Genomic DNA, 13,110 nt, shown 5'->3' on the forward strand with positions numbered 1-13,110 from the left:
TAATTTTGTATTTTTTTAGTAGAGATGGGGTTTCTCCATGTCGGTCAGGCTGGTCTTGAACTACCAACCTCAGGTGATCCACCTGCCTCAGCCTCCCAAAGGGCTGGGATTACAGGCATAAGCCACCACACCTGGCCCAGTTCCCCAAACTCTTAATTTATTACAGCATTAACTCAAAATGCCAAAGTCCTGAGTCTCATCTGAGACAAAGCTAGTCTTTTCTTCCTTTGAGCCTGTAGAATAAAAAACAAAGTAGTTGCACCCAAGATACAATGGGGATAGAGGTATTTGGGTAAGTAATCTTATTCAAAAAGGAAGAAATTGGCCAGAAGAAAGGGACTGCAGGCCCCATGCAAGTTTGAAACCCAGCAGGGCAGTCATTAAATCTTAAAGCTTTGACTTTATGTCCCACATCTAGGGCACTGTAGTGTGAAGGGTAGGCTCCCAAGGTCTTGGGCAGCTCTGCCCTTGTGGCTTTGCAGGATTTAGCCCCTGTAGTGACTCTCATGGGATGGCATTGACTCTCTGCAGCTTTTACAAGTGCAGGGTGCAAGCTGCTTGTAAATCTACCATTCTGAGGTCTGGAGGATGGTGGCCTTCTTCTCACAGCTCTACTAGGCATTACCCCAGTGGGGACTCTCTGTGAGGGCTCCAACTCAATATTTTTTTTCTCCACATTGCCCTAGTAGAGTTTCTCCATTAGGGCTCCACCCCTTCAGCAGAGGCTGAACATCCTGGCATTTCCATACATCTTCTGAAATCTATATAGAGGCTCCCAAGCCTCAACTCTTCCACTCTGTGCGCTTACAGGCTTAAAATCACAGGAGGTGCTAAGGCTTATGACTTACATTCTCTGAAGCAGTGGCCCAAGGTCCACCTGGGCCCCTTTGAGCCACAGCTGCAGCTGGAGCAGCTGGGATATAGGGAGCAATCTTCAGAGGCTGTGCAGGGCAGCAGGCCTTGAGCCTGGCCGACAAAAACCATTCAGTACTTTTAGGACTTCAGGCTTGTGAGGTGAGAGGCTGCTACAAAGATCTCTAAAATGCCTTTGAGGCATTTTTCCCATTGTCTTGGCTATTAACAATTGGCTCATTTTACTTATTTCTGAAGCTTGACTGAATTTATCCCCTGCAAATGGGCTTTTCCTTTCTACCACATAGACAGGCTGCCAATTTTCCAAATTTTTATGCTCTGCTTCCCTTTTAAATATAAATTCCAACTGTAGGTCATTTCTTTTTTCATACATATGAGAAAAGATTGTTAGAAGCCACCAGGCCACATCTTAAATGCTTTGCTGCTTAGAAATTTCTTCTGCTGGATACCCTAAATCAACATTCTCAAGTTCAAAGTTCCACAGATCCCTAGGGCGTGGGTGCAGTGAAGCCAAATTCTTTGCTAAGACATAAAAAAGTGACTGTTGGTTCAGTTCCCAATATGTTTCTCATTTTTATCTGAGACTTCATCAGTCTGAACTTCACTGTCCCTATCACTATGAGCATTTTAGCCACAGTCATTCACCCAGTCTCTAGAAAGTTCTAACTTGCCCTCATCTTCCTATCTTCTTCTGAACCCTCCAAACTCTTCCAACTTCTACCTATTACCCACTTCCAAAGTGATTTCCACATTTTCAGGTATCTTTACAGCAATGTCCAACTCATTGGTACCAATTTTTGGAATTAGTCCATTCTCACATTGCTATAAAGAAATACCTGAGACTGGGTAATTTATAGAGAAAAAGATGTAATTGGCAAGCTGTTCTGCAGGCTGTACAGGAAGCATAACAGCTTCTGCTTCTGAGGAGGCCCCAGGGAGCATCTAATAATGGCAGAAGGCAAAGGAGAAGTAAGATGTCTCACATGTTGGGAGCAGGAGCAAGAGAGAGAGAAAGGGAATGTGCTACACACTTTTAAATGACCAGATCTCACAAGTAGTCACTCATGATTGTGAGTAGAGTACCAAAGGGATGGTGCTAAACCATTCATGAGAAAGCTGCCCCCATGATCAATCACCTCCCACCAGGCCCCTCCTCCAACATTAGGGATTGCTATTAGACATGAGATTTGGTTGGGACACAGATACAAACCATATCGAAATATAACTATTAATATATATGCACCCAATATTGGAGGAATTAAATATGTAAAACAAATGTTAAAGAAAATAAAGGGAGAAATACATTGCAATACAATAGTAGTAGGGACTTCAATATCTTACTTGCAACAATAAACAGGTAATTCAGACAGAAAGTTAACACAACATTTGAATTGAACAACACTTTATAAAAAATGGACCTAACATACATATACAGAGCATTCTATCCAAAACTACAGAAAACATATTTTTCTCAAGCACACATAGAACATTCTCCAAGATAGAAAACATGGTAAAAACACAAAGCAAACTTCTGGAAATTTAAGAAAACTAAAATTATATCAATTATATTATCTGATTGCGATGGTATAAAACTAAAAATCAGTATCTGAAATTTTGATTTAAAAATACTTGGAAATTAAACAAAATGCTTTTGAACAACCAATGGGTAAATGAAAAAATTAAAAGGGGAATTTAAAAAGTATCTTTAGATGGATAAAAATGAAAACACATCATATTAAACCTTATATGATACAGCAAAAGCTGTTTTAAGTAGAAAGTTGTCCAGGCATAGTAGCTCGCATTTGTAACCCCAGCCCTTTGGGAGGGTGAGGTGGGATGATTGCTTGAGCCCAGGATTCCAAGACCAGCTGGGGCAAAAGAGTGAGACCCTGTCTCTACAATAATAATAATAGTAATAATAATAATAAATTAGCTTGATGTAGTGGCTTAGGTCTGTAGTCTGAGCTACTTGGGGGCCTGAGGTAGGAGAATCATTTGATCCTGGGAAGTTGAGGCTTCCATGAGTCATGATCGTGCCACTCGCTTCAGCCTGGGTGACAAAGTGAGACCGTACCTCGAAAATAAATAAATAATAAAATTTTATAGCAATAAACACTACATCAAAAAAGAAGAAATATATTTAAAAACCTAATGTTACACCTCAAGAAACTAAAAACAGAACAAACAAATTTCAAAGATAGCAGGAGGAAGAAAATAATAATGGTCATAGCAGTAATAAATGAAATAGAGGCTAGAAAAACTATACAAGAAATAAAATGAACAGTTTTCTTGAAAAGATAAAAAATTGACAAAACTTTAGCTAAGCTAAGAAATAAAAGAGAAAAGTTTCAAGTAAATAAAATCACAAATGCAAAGGGAGACATTACAACTGATATCACAGAAATACAAAGCATTTTAAGGGACTACTATGAACAATTGTATGTCAACAAATTGGATAACCTAGAAGAAATAGATAAATTCCTGGACACTTGAAACTTAGCAAGACTGTATCAAGAAGAAATAGAAAAACTAAACAGATCACTAGTGAGTAAGGAGACTGAAGCAGTAGCTAAAAGTCTCCCATGAAAGAGCAGCTTAGGACCTGATGGCTTCATTGCTAAATTTTAGCAAACATCTAAGAATTAATACCAGTCCTTCTCAAACTGTTCCAAAAAATCAAAGAGGATGGAATATTTTCATATTGTTTTTATCAAGCTAGCATTACCCTGATACCAAAGCCAAACATGGACATTATAAGAAAAGAAAATTACATATAGCCAAATTCAACAACACTTTAAAAAAATCCTTCATCATGATCAAGTGGGATTTGTCTCTGGAATGCAGAGATGCTTCAACATATACAAATAAATAAATATATCATATTAACAGAATGAAGGACAAAAACATTTCATTATATGTAAAAATCATTTGACAACATTAAACATCATTACATAATAACATCTCTTACCAAATTAGGTATAGAAGAAATTTATCTCAACACAATAAATACAATGTATGAGAAGCCCACAGCTAACATTATATTCAATGGTGAAAAACTGAAAGGCTTTCCTTTGAGACCTGGAGCAACACAAGGATTTCCAATCCTGCCACTTCTATTCATCATAGTATTGGAAGACTATGCCAGAGCAGTTAGGTAAACTAAAGAAATATAAAGACTCCAAACTGGGAAGAAAGAAGTGAAGTTGTCACTATTTGCTGAAAACATAATCTTATAGGTAGAAAACCCTAAAGATTCTACCAAAAAAGTCTTAGAACTGATAAATTAGTGCATTACAGTTGTCGAATACAAAATAAACATGCACACATTTATAATGTTTTTATACATTAACAATTAAGTATCTGAGAAAGAAGTGAATGGAAAAATTACGTTTATAATAGCTTCAAAAAATATTCTTAGGAACAAATTAATCCAAGGAGGTTAAAGACCTTTAAACTGAAAATGATAAAACCTTGATGAAAGAAACTGAAGACGACACAAATAAATTGAAAGATATCCTATGTTTACGAATTTAATTGTTATGAATTGAAAACAGATTTTTGAAATATCTATAATATCCAAAATGATTCACAGATTCAATGCAATATCTATCTAATACCCATGGAATTTTAAATAGAAATCTATACGAATTATACAATTCATATGAGGCTACCAAAAATTTCAAATAGCTAAGGCACAAAAAAAATAGCACAAAACTCCAGGCATCACACTTCCTAATTTCAAACTACACTATAAAGCTATAGTAATTAAAACAGCATGAAACTTCAACAAAACAGACACATCAGACAATGGAACACAATAGATAAGGACATATATAGACAAACCTTATTTAAGCAATATGATCAAGGCCCATATCTACAAAAATAAATGGTGTTGATAGCATGTACTATTGATATGATGTGATGAAAATGGCACTTTACTTCTGTGATCTTCCTCTCAAAACCTATAAACCCTGTCTAACCATGAGAAAAATACCGTGAAACCTCACACTGCAGGACAATCTACAAAATACTTCACCAACATTTATTAAAGTCTCAAGCTAAAAGTAATAAAAGAGGAACTGAGAATCTGACACAGACAAGAATCTAAGAAGACATGATAACTAAATGTCATATGGTATCTAGATGGTATTCCAGGACACAAAAGGACATTAGATAAAAACCAAGGACATTCAAACAAAGTATTGACTCTAGATAGTAATAGTGTAACAATATTTATTTGTTAGTTGTTACAAATGTATCATACAAATTTAAGATATTAGCAATAGGGAAAACTGGGTTCGAGGGATATAAAAACCATCTGTACTATTTTTGTGACTTATCTGTAAATCCAAAAATATTCCCAAGTGTTATTTAAAAACATAATAGACAGCATAGCTCAGATTCTTTACAGCTACAGTTTGGGATGAATATTTATTTCTGCCAATTTAACTTATTTACGTGTGATTTGGAAGGCTGAAGAGAGATAGAAGCCTTCTCATTACTGCTGAAGAACAGTTGTGGAGGTGTTGTTTTGTCAGATGATAATGGTAATGCTGGTGGTGGCAGTCACCTAATCTTACTTCTCTGTGTTCTCTGGAGTATAGCAAAAGTAAGGTATCAATGAACAATTTCAGTGCAGGTTACCTCGATCCTCACCTGTCTGATTATGACAAAAGTAACAGGTTAGCTATCTGGTGATTAGGTTTTCTGACATTGCTCTGGGTGTAGTTCCTGAAGTTCCAGTGAGTACCTAAGCATCAAGCCCTTCCAAAAATATATTAAGCACCTAGTTTGTTGTATTAAATATCTTTCGGCTGAAAATATCTCAGTATTTTTCTGTTTTCTGTACCTGAAACTTGAGTGATACAGGGTGTATTATAGTTGAAAAAGCAGTTGGTGGTTTCCCCTGATGCATATGTCTTTCCTGAAGAATAGGCAGCTTCTTTAGGTAATGGAATTTAAGGAGTGCTTGGAATAATCCTCTGTCTGATAAAATAGATTCCCTATGCATGATAAAGTGCCTGAAATTCTACCATTAGAGTTTCTTATTATTTTTAGTTCCATTGTGACCACTCAGTAGATAAGTGTTTTAGGTGCAATTTAGTAACATATTAGTCAGGATTAGTTAAGAGCTTCGAAAGAGCAATTCCATTGAAGAGCACCTTCAGAAATAAAAATGTCATGAAAGGTAGATGGATACTGAAGTGGAAGGCTGAGTGCTATAAGGACCAACTTGCCCCCTTACAATTTCTTTGAAAGGTAGTTCACCTAACGTTTAAAGTATGAATTAGAAATCAAGTGCATTCCCCATATAGCTGCATGATTTAGTATTCTAGGCCTCACTGAGAATGCTAATACAACAAAGAAATAGGAGAAAAATGTGAGATGAAGTTGCATAGAATATATACCTAATACTTAGTGCTAATCTTCAAAAACACACATTTTTCATGACCATTCCTCTCCTTTTTAGGAATATTATGATGGTTAAGTGAAATAAAATAATCTTTAAACTGATTTCAGTATCAAAATGTGACTCATTGACAAATTTTTTTCAAGGTATTTTTTATAATATGCGCAATTCAGTATATGTTTATTGTATAACTACAAAATGCCAGTGCTAAGTGTTAGGGATATCAAAATAAATTAGACATGGCCCTTGTTGTTTATGTGAAAGAGACAGGCATATGGACCACCAACTTAAATAGACTAACAAGCAAGCAAGAAGTGTGTGAACTATTTTTTATAATGATTGCAGGCTCTGCACAATCTAAATTTCTTTCTTTTTCTTTTCTTTTCTTTTCTTTTTTTTTTTTGTTTTGTTTTGAAACACAAAAGGAGTCTCACTCTATCATGCAGGCTGGAGTGCAGTGGCACAATCTCAGCTCACTGCAACCTCTGCCTCCCTGGTTTAAGTGATTCTCATGCCTCAGCCTCCCAATTAGCTAGGATTACAGGCATGTGTCATGACACCTGGTTAATTTTTGTATTTTTAGTAGAGATGGGGTTTCACCATGTTAGCCAAGCTGGTCTTGAACTCCTGGCCTCAAGTGATCCACTGGCCTCAGCCTCCCAAAGTGCTGGGATTACAGGTGTCAGCCACTGTGTCCGGCCTAACCTAGATTTCTTATATTTCTCTGATTTGATTTCCTCTATTATGATTCTCATTTCATTCTCCAAGATACAGACTTTCTGCACCTCTTGATGTTCCTTGAAACTGAAAAGTTTATTCTCACTTCAATCTTTTTGGATTTGTTATTTCCTATATAGAAAATGTTCTCCTTTTTTACTTCATTTGGCTGGTTCAAAAAATATAACTTACTCAGAGAATCCTTTCTTGATTATGCTATAAAAAACTCTGCCATTCTCATCAGTCTTTTTCCTTCATCCTCTTTCATTTATACTTGATAACACTTATCAATAATGGGCATTTATTTTATATGCTTTAATTTTATAAATTAAATTTGTTCTAGGAAAATTGTTTTAATTTTTAATTTTTAACTATTATATGTACATAATAGGTGTTTATATTTATGGAACACAGGTGATGTTTTGATACAGACATACAGTGTGTAATAATCAAATCAGGATAATTGGGATATCCATCATCTCAAGCATTTATTATTTCTTTATGTTAGAAATATTCTAATTTTACTTTTTAGTTATTCTTACATTTGCAATTAATTATTGTTGACTATAGTTACCCTGTTGTGCTTGCAACTACTAGACCTTAATCATTCTATATAACTATATTTTTGCACCCATTAATAACATACAATTCCCCCCGTAATGTTCCAAGCCTCTGAAAACCATAATTACTTTCTATCTCCATGAGTTTAGTTGTTTTAATTTTATCCTAGAATACTATATACAGTGAAAATATCTTGCAATCTATAAATATGAGAAATAAAGTCTTTCCCAGAAAAATAAAATCTTATGGATTTTGTCAACACCAGGCCTGTCCTAGAAGAAATGCCAAAGGGAGATCTTCAATCTGAAAGAAAAGGTCATCAGCAAGCAATAGGAAATCATTTGAAGGTATAAAGCTTACTGGTAAAACTAAGTAAAAATACAAATACAGAATAACACTGTAATTGTGTGTAACCCACTAATATTTTGAGTAGAAAGACTAAAAGACAAACTTATTGAAAATAATAGCTACAAAAACATTTTAAATGCTAGAAAGTAAAATAGAAATAAGACACAATAAAAAGTTAAAATACGGGGGAGTGAGTTTAAGGGTAGAGGGTTTTTTTTAATTTTCTTTTCAATGGTTTGCTTGTTTGTTGTTGATGTTTTTATCAGAGTTCAATTGTAATCAGTTTAAAATAATTGATTATAAGATGTTATTTTAAAGCCTCATGGTAACCTCAAATCAAAACACCTAAAAAAGATATACACAAAAAAAGCAAAACAATTAAAACATACTAACAGAGAAAATCACTTTTACACAATGGAATACAAGTATGAAGAAAGGAAGAGATTACTGCAAAACAATCTGGAAAGAAATAACAAAATAGAAATAATCAGTCTTTTTGTATAAGTAATTAATAGCATTGAATTAAAATAGACTACATTTCCCAATCAAAAGATATTGAGTGGCTTAATGGATTAAAAAGACACATGACCCAAATATATGCTGCCTATAATAAACTCATTTCACCTATAAAGACATACATAGAATGAAAAGGGGATGATAAAAGATATTCGATGCAAATGGAAACCAAAAAGGAGTAAGACTGGCTACAGTTGTAAGAGGTAAAATATATTTCAAGACACAAATAATAAACAAACTAAATCATTATAAAATATAAAACAGCAGAAACATACACATAGACCAACAGAACGGAATAGAGACCCCTGAAATAAAGCTGCACAACTACAACCAACTAATGTTCTACAAAGTTTACGAAAATAAACAATAGGAAAAGAATATCTTATGAAATAAATGTTGCTAGAAAAACTATGTATATGGAGAAGAATAAAATTGGACCTTGACCTCTCACTATATATAAAAATTAACTCAAGATGGATTAAAGCCTTAAATATAAGACCTCCAGCTATAAAAATCCTAGAAGAAAACGTAAAAAACAGCCTTCTAGTCATAGGCCTAAGCAAAAATTGTGTGGCAAAGATGCCAAAAGCAATTGCAACAAAAACAAAAATTGATAAGTGGGACCTAATTAAACTAAAGAGCTTCTGTGCAGCAATATAAACTATCAGCATTGTAAAGAAACAACCTACAGAATGGGAGAAAATATTTGGAAACTATCCATCCAACAAAGGTATAATATCCAGAATCTATGAGGAACAAACTAATAATCAACAAGAAAACAACCCCATAAAAAAGTGGGCAGAGGACATGAACAGACATTTTTCAAAAGAAGACATGCATAACAAGCCAACAAGCATATGAAAAAATGTTCAATATGACTAATAACTAGAGAAATGCAAAACAAATCTGCAATGAGATACCATCTCATACAAGTCAGAATGGCTATTATTAAAAAGTCAAAAATTAACAGATGCAGGTAAGGTTGTAGAGAAAAGAGAATGCTGATGGGGGTGTAAATTAGTTTAGCTATTGTGGAAAGCAGTGCAATGATTTCTCAGAGAACTCAAAGCAGAATTAACATTTTACTGAGAAATTCCATTACTGGGTATATATTCAAAGGAATATAAATTGTTCTACCATAAAGATGCATGCACTTTTATATTCATCTCAGTACTATTCTCTATAGCAAAGACATGGAATCTACTTAAATGTCCATCAATGGTAGACTGGATAAAGAAAATGTGGTACATATCCACCATGGAATACTATGCAGCCATAAAAAGAATGAGGTTATGTCCTGTGTGGCAAAACATGAATGAAGCTGGAGGTCATTATACTAAGTAAACTAATACAGAAATAGAAAACCAAATACTGCATGTTCTCACTTATAAGTGGGAGCTAAACACTGAGTACACATGGACACAAGGAAGTGAACAACAGATACCTGGGTGTACTTGAGGGTGGAGGTCAGGAGGAGAGAGAGGATTGAGAAACTAGCTATTGAGTATGATACTTATTACCTTGTAACTAATATGTATACTAAATCCCCAGGACAAAAAAATTTATCTATATCACAAACCTGCACTTGTATGCCTGAAACTAAAATAAAAGTTAAAAAAAAAAGAGAAAAATTACAAATTAGGGACGATGTTTTCTACTTGGGCAAAGGGATCCTTAGAAGCACAAACCTCAGCACCTTGCAATATGCTCTTGTAACAAACTTGCACATATATACCCTGAATCTACAACAAAATAACATCATTTGCCATAAACAAGTAGGATTCATTTCAGGGATGCAGGAATGCTTCAACATATGCAAATCAATAATTGTGATACATTATATGAGTAGAATTAAGAAAAAAATCATGTGATCATTTAAATTCATGCTTAAAAATACTTAATAAAATTCAACACTTCTTTATAATACAAACTCTCAAAATATTAGGCATAAAATAAACAGACATTAATACAATAAAAGCAATATGACAGACTCACGGTTTGTATCTTACCAAAGATTTAAAAAACCCTGAAACCCATTCTCTTAAGATCTGGAACAAGATAAGATTGCTTACTTTTACCATTGTTATTATAGCTATAACGAGAAGTCCTAGAGAATGCAGTTAGATAAGAGAAAGAAGTGCATACACACTGGAATAGTAGTCATCAAATTATTCTTGTTTTCAAATGATATAATCTTATGTCTAGATGAACCTAACGTCTCCACCAAAAAACTTTTAGAACTAACAAGCAAATGCAGTAGAGTTGCAGAGTACACAATCAACATACAAAAATTACTATTATTTCTGTATGTCATTAGCAAACAATCTGAAAACTAAATCAAGAAAGTAATCTCATTTATAATAGCTACGAATTAAATGAATTACCTAGGAATAAACTTAACTGAAGTAAAAGATCTCTACAATGAAAACTGTAAAACATGGATGACACATATTGGGAAAGACATAAAAATAGATTTTTTTCTCTTCGTGTATTGGAAGTATAAATATTGTTAACATGTCCATGCTACTCAAATCTATCTACAGATTCAATGCAATTTTTATCAAAATACTAATAATAGAGTATTTAGGGTTTTCTAGGTATAATTATATTATCAGTGAACAGACAATTTGGCTTCCTCTTTTCCATTTTGGATGCCTTTTATTTTATTTCTGTCACCTAGTTGCCATGACGAGGACTTCCAGTAATATGCTGAATATTAATTGTAAAAGTAGGCATCCTTGTTTTGTTCCACTTCTTAGAGAAAAGTGGGACAAAATAACATATATACATATAGTATATATGTTATATATAGAGAGAGTATATATATTATATATAGAGAGAGAATATATATATAGCAACCAAAAAGAATGTATACATCATATGTATCGTATATATAATGTGTATATATTATATACATATTATACTGGTATTATATCAGTACCATTCTTTTTTGGTTACTATATATACTATATATATATACACTATACATCTGTTTGTCTTCTGAAAAATATATATATGTACACTATATATATAGTGTATATATACATATACTCTATATGTATGTGTGTGTATATATATATGGGCCAGAATAAAGACTCCAGAAAAAAAGACACATATCTACAGCCAACGAATAAACTAATCTTTGTCAAAATCAACAAGAACATACACTGGGGAAAGAACACTGTTTTTAATAAATAGTGCTTTGAAAATTGGATTACCATATGCAAAAGAATAAAATTGGATCACTGTCTCCCACCACATACAAAAATAATCCAAAAATGAATTAAAGACTTGAATGTATGATCTGAAAGCATAAAAATCCCAGAAGAAAACCTAGGGAACATTCTTGAAGCCATTGGTCTAGGCAAACAATTCATGACTAAGACCTCTAAAACAGAGGCATCAAAAACAAAAATAGACAAATTGAGCTTAAATTAAAAAAAAAAAACTTCTGGACAGGAGAAAATAATCAACAGAGTGAACAGACAACCTCTGGAGTGCAGGAGAAAATACACAAAAACAATACATGGTTATTAAAAATTATTCAACATCACTAAGCATCAGAGAAATGCTGGTTAAAACAACAATGAGATATCATTTTACACCAGTCAGTTTACTTAGTATTAAAAAAAAACATAACATGTGGATGAGTATGCATAAAAAATTGAACTTTTACACATGGCTTCTTGGACATCTGTTTGTTTTCTGAAAAATGTAAACTCATATTCTTAGCCCACAGAATGAAAGAAAATTGTATTAGTTAATTCTTACACTGCTAATAAAGACATACCAAGACTGGGTAATTTATAAAAGAAAGAGATTTAATTTCACAATTCAGCATGGCTGGGGAGGCTTCAGGGAAGTTATAATCATGGCAGAAGGGGAAGCAAACATGTCCTTCTTCATATGGTGGCAGGAAAGAGAAGTGCAGAGTGAAGTGGTGGGAAGCTCCTTATGAAACCATCAGATCTTGTGAGAATATACCCACTATCACAAGAATAGCATGGGGAAAACTGCCCCCATTATTCAAGTACCTTCCACCAGGTCTTTTCCATGACATGTGGGGATTATGAAACTACAATTCAAGATGAGATTTGGATGGGGACACAACCAAACCATATCATTCTTCCCTGGCCACTCCCACATCTCATTTCCTCACATTTGAAAACACAACGATGCCTTTCCAACAGTCTCCCAAAGTCTTAACTCATTCCAGCATCAACCCAAAATTTCAAGTCCAAGGTCTCATCTGAAACAAGGCAAGTTTCTTCTGCCTATGAACCTGCAAAATCAAAAGCAAGTTAGTTACTTCCTGGATACAATGGGGGTACAGGCATTGGGTAAATACATTGGCTTTAAATGGGAGAAATTTGCCAAAACAAAGGGACCACAGACCCCATGCAAGTCTGAAACCTAACGAGGCAGTCATTAAAGCTTAAAATTCCAAAATGATCTCCTTTGACCCCATGTCTCATATCCAGGTCACACTGATGCAAGAGGTAGGCTCCTACAGTCTTGGGCAGCTCCATCCCTGTGGCTTTGCAGGAAAAACCCTCCTCCTGGCTGCTTTCACAGGTTGTCATTGAGTGTTTGTGGCTTTTCTAGATGAATGGTGCAAGCTGTCAGTGGATCTACCATTCTGGGTTCTGGAGGTTGGTGGCCATCTTCTCAGAGCTCCCCTAGGT

Source organism: Pongo abelii, chromosome X (genome assembly GCF_028885655.2).
Source record: "Pongo abelii isolate AG06213 chromosome X, NHGRI_mPonAbe1-v2.0_pri, whole genome shotgun sequence".
NCBI lineage: Eukaryota > Metazoa > Chordata > Mammalia > Primates > Hominidae > Pongo > Pongo abelii.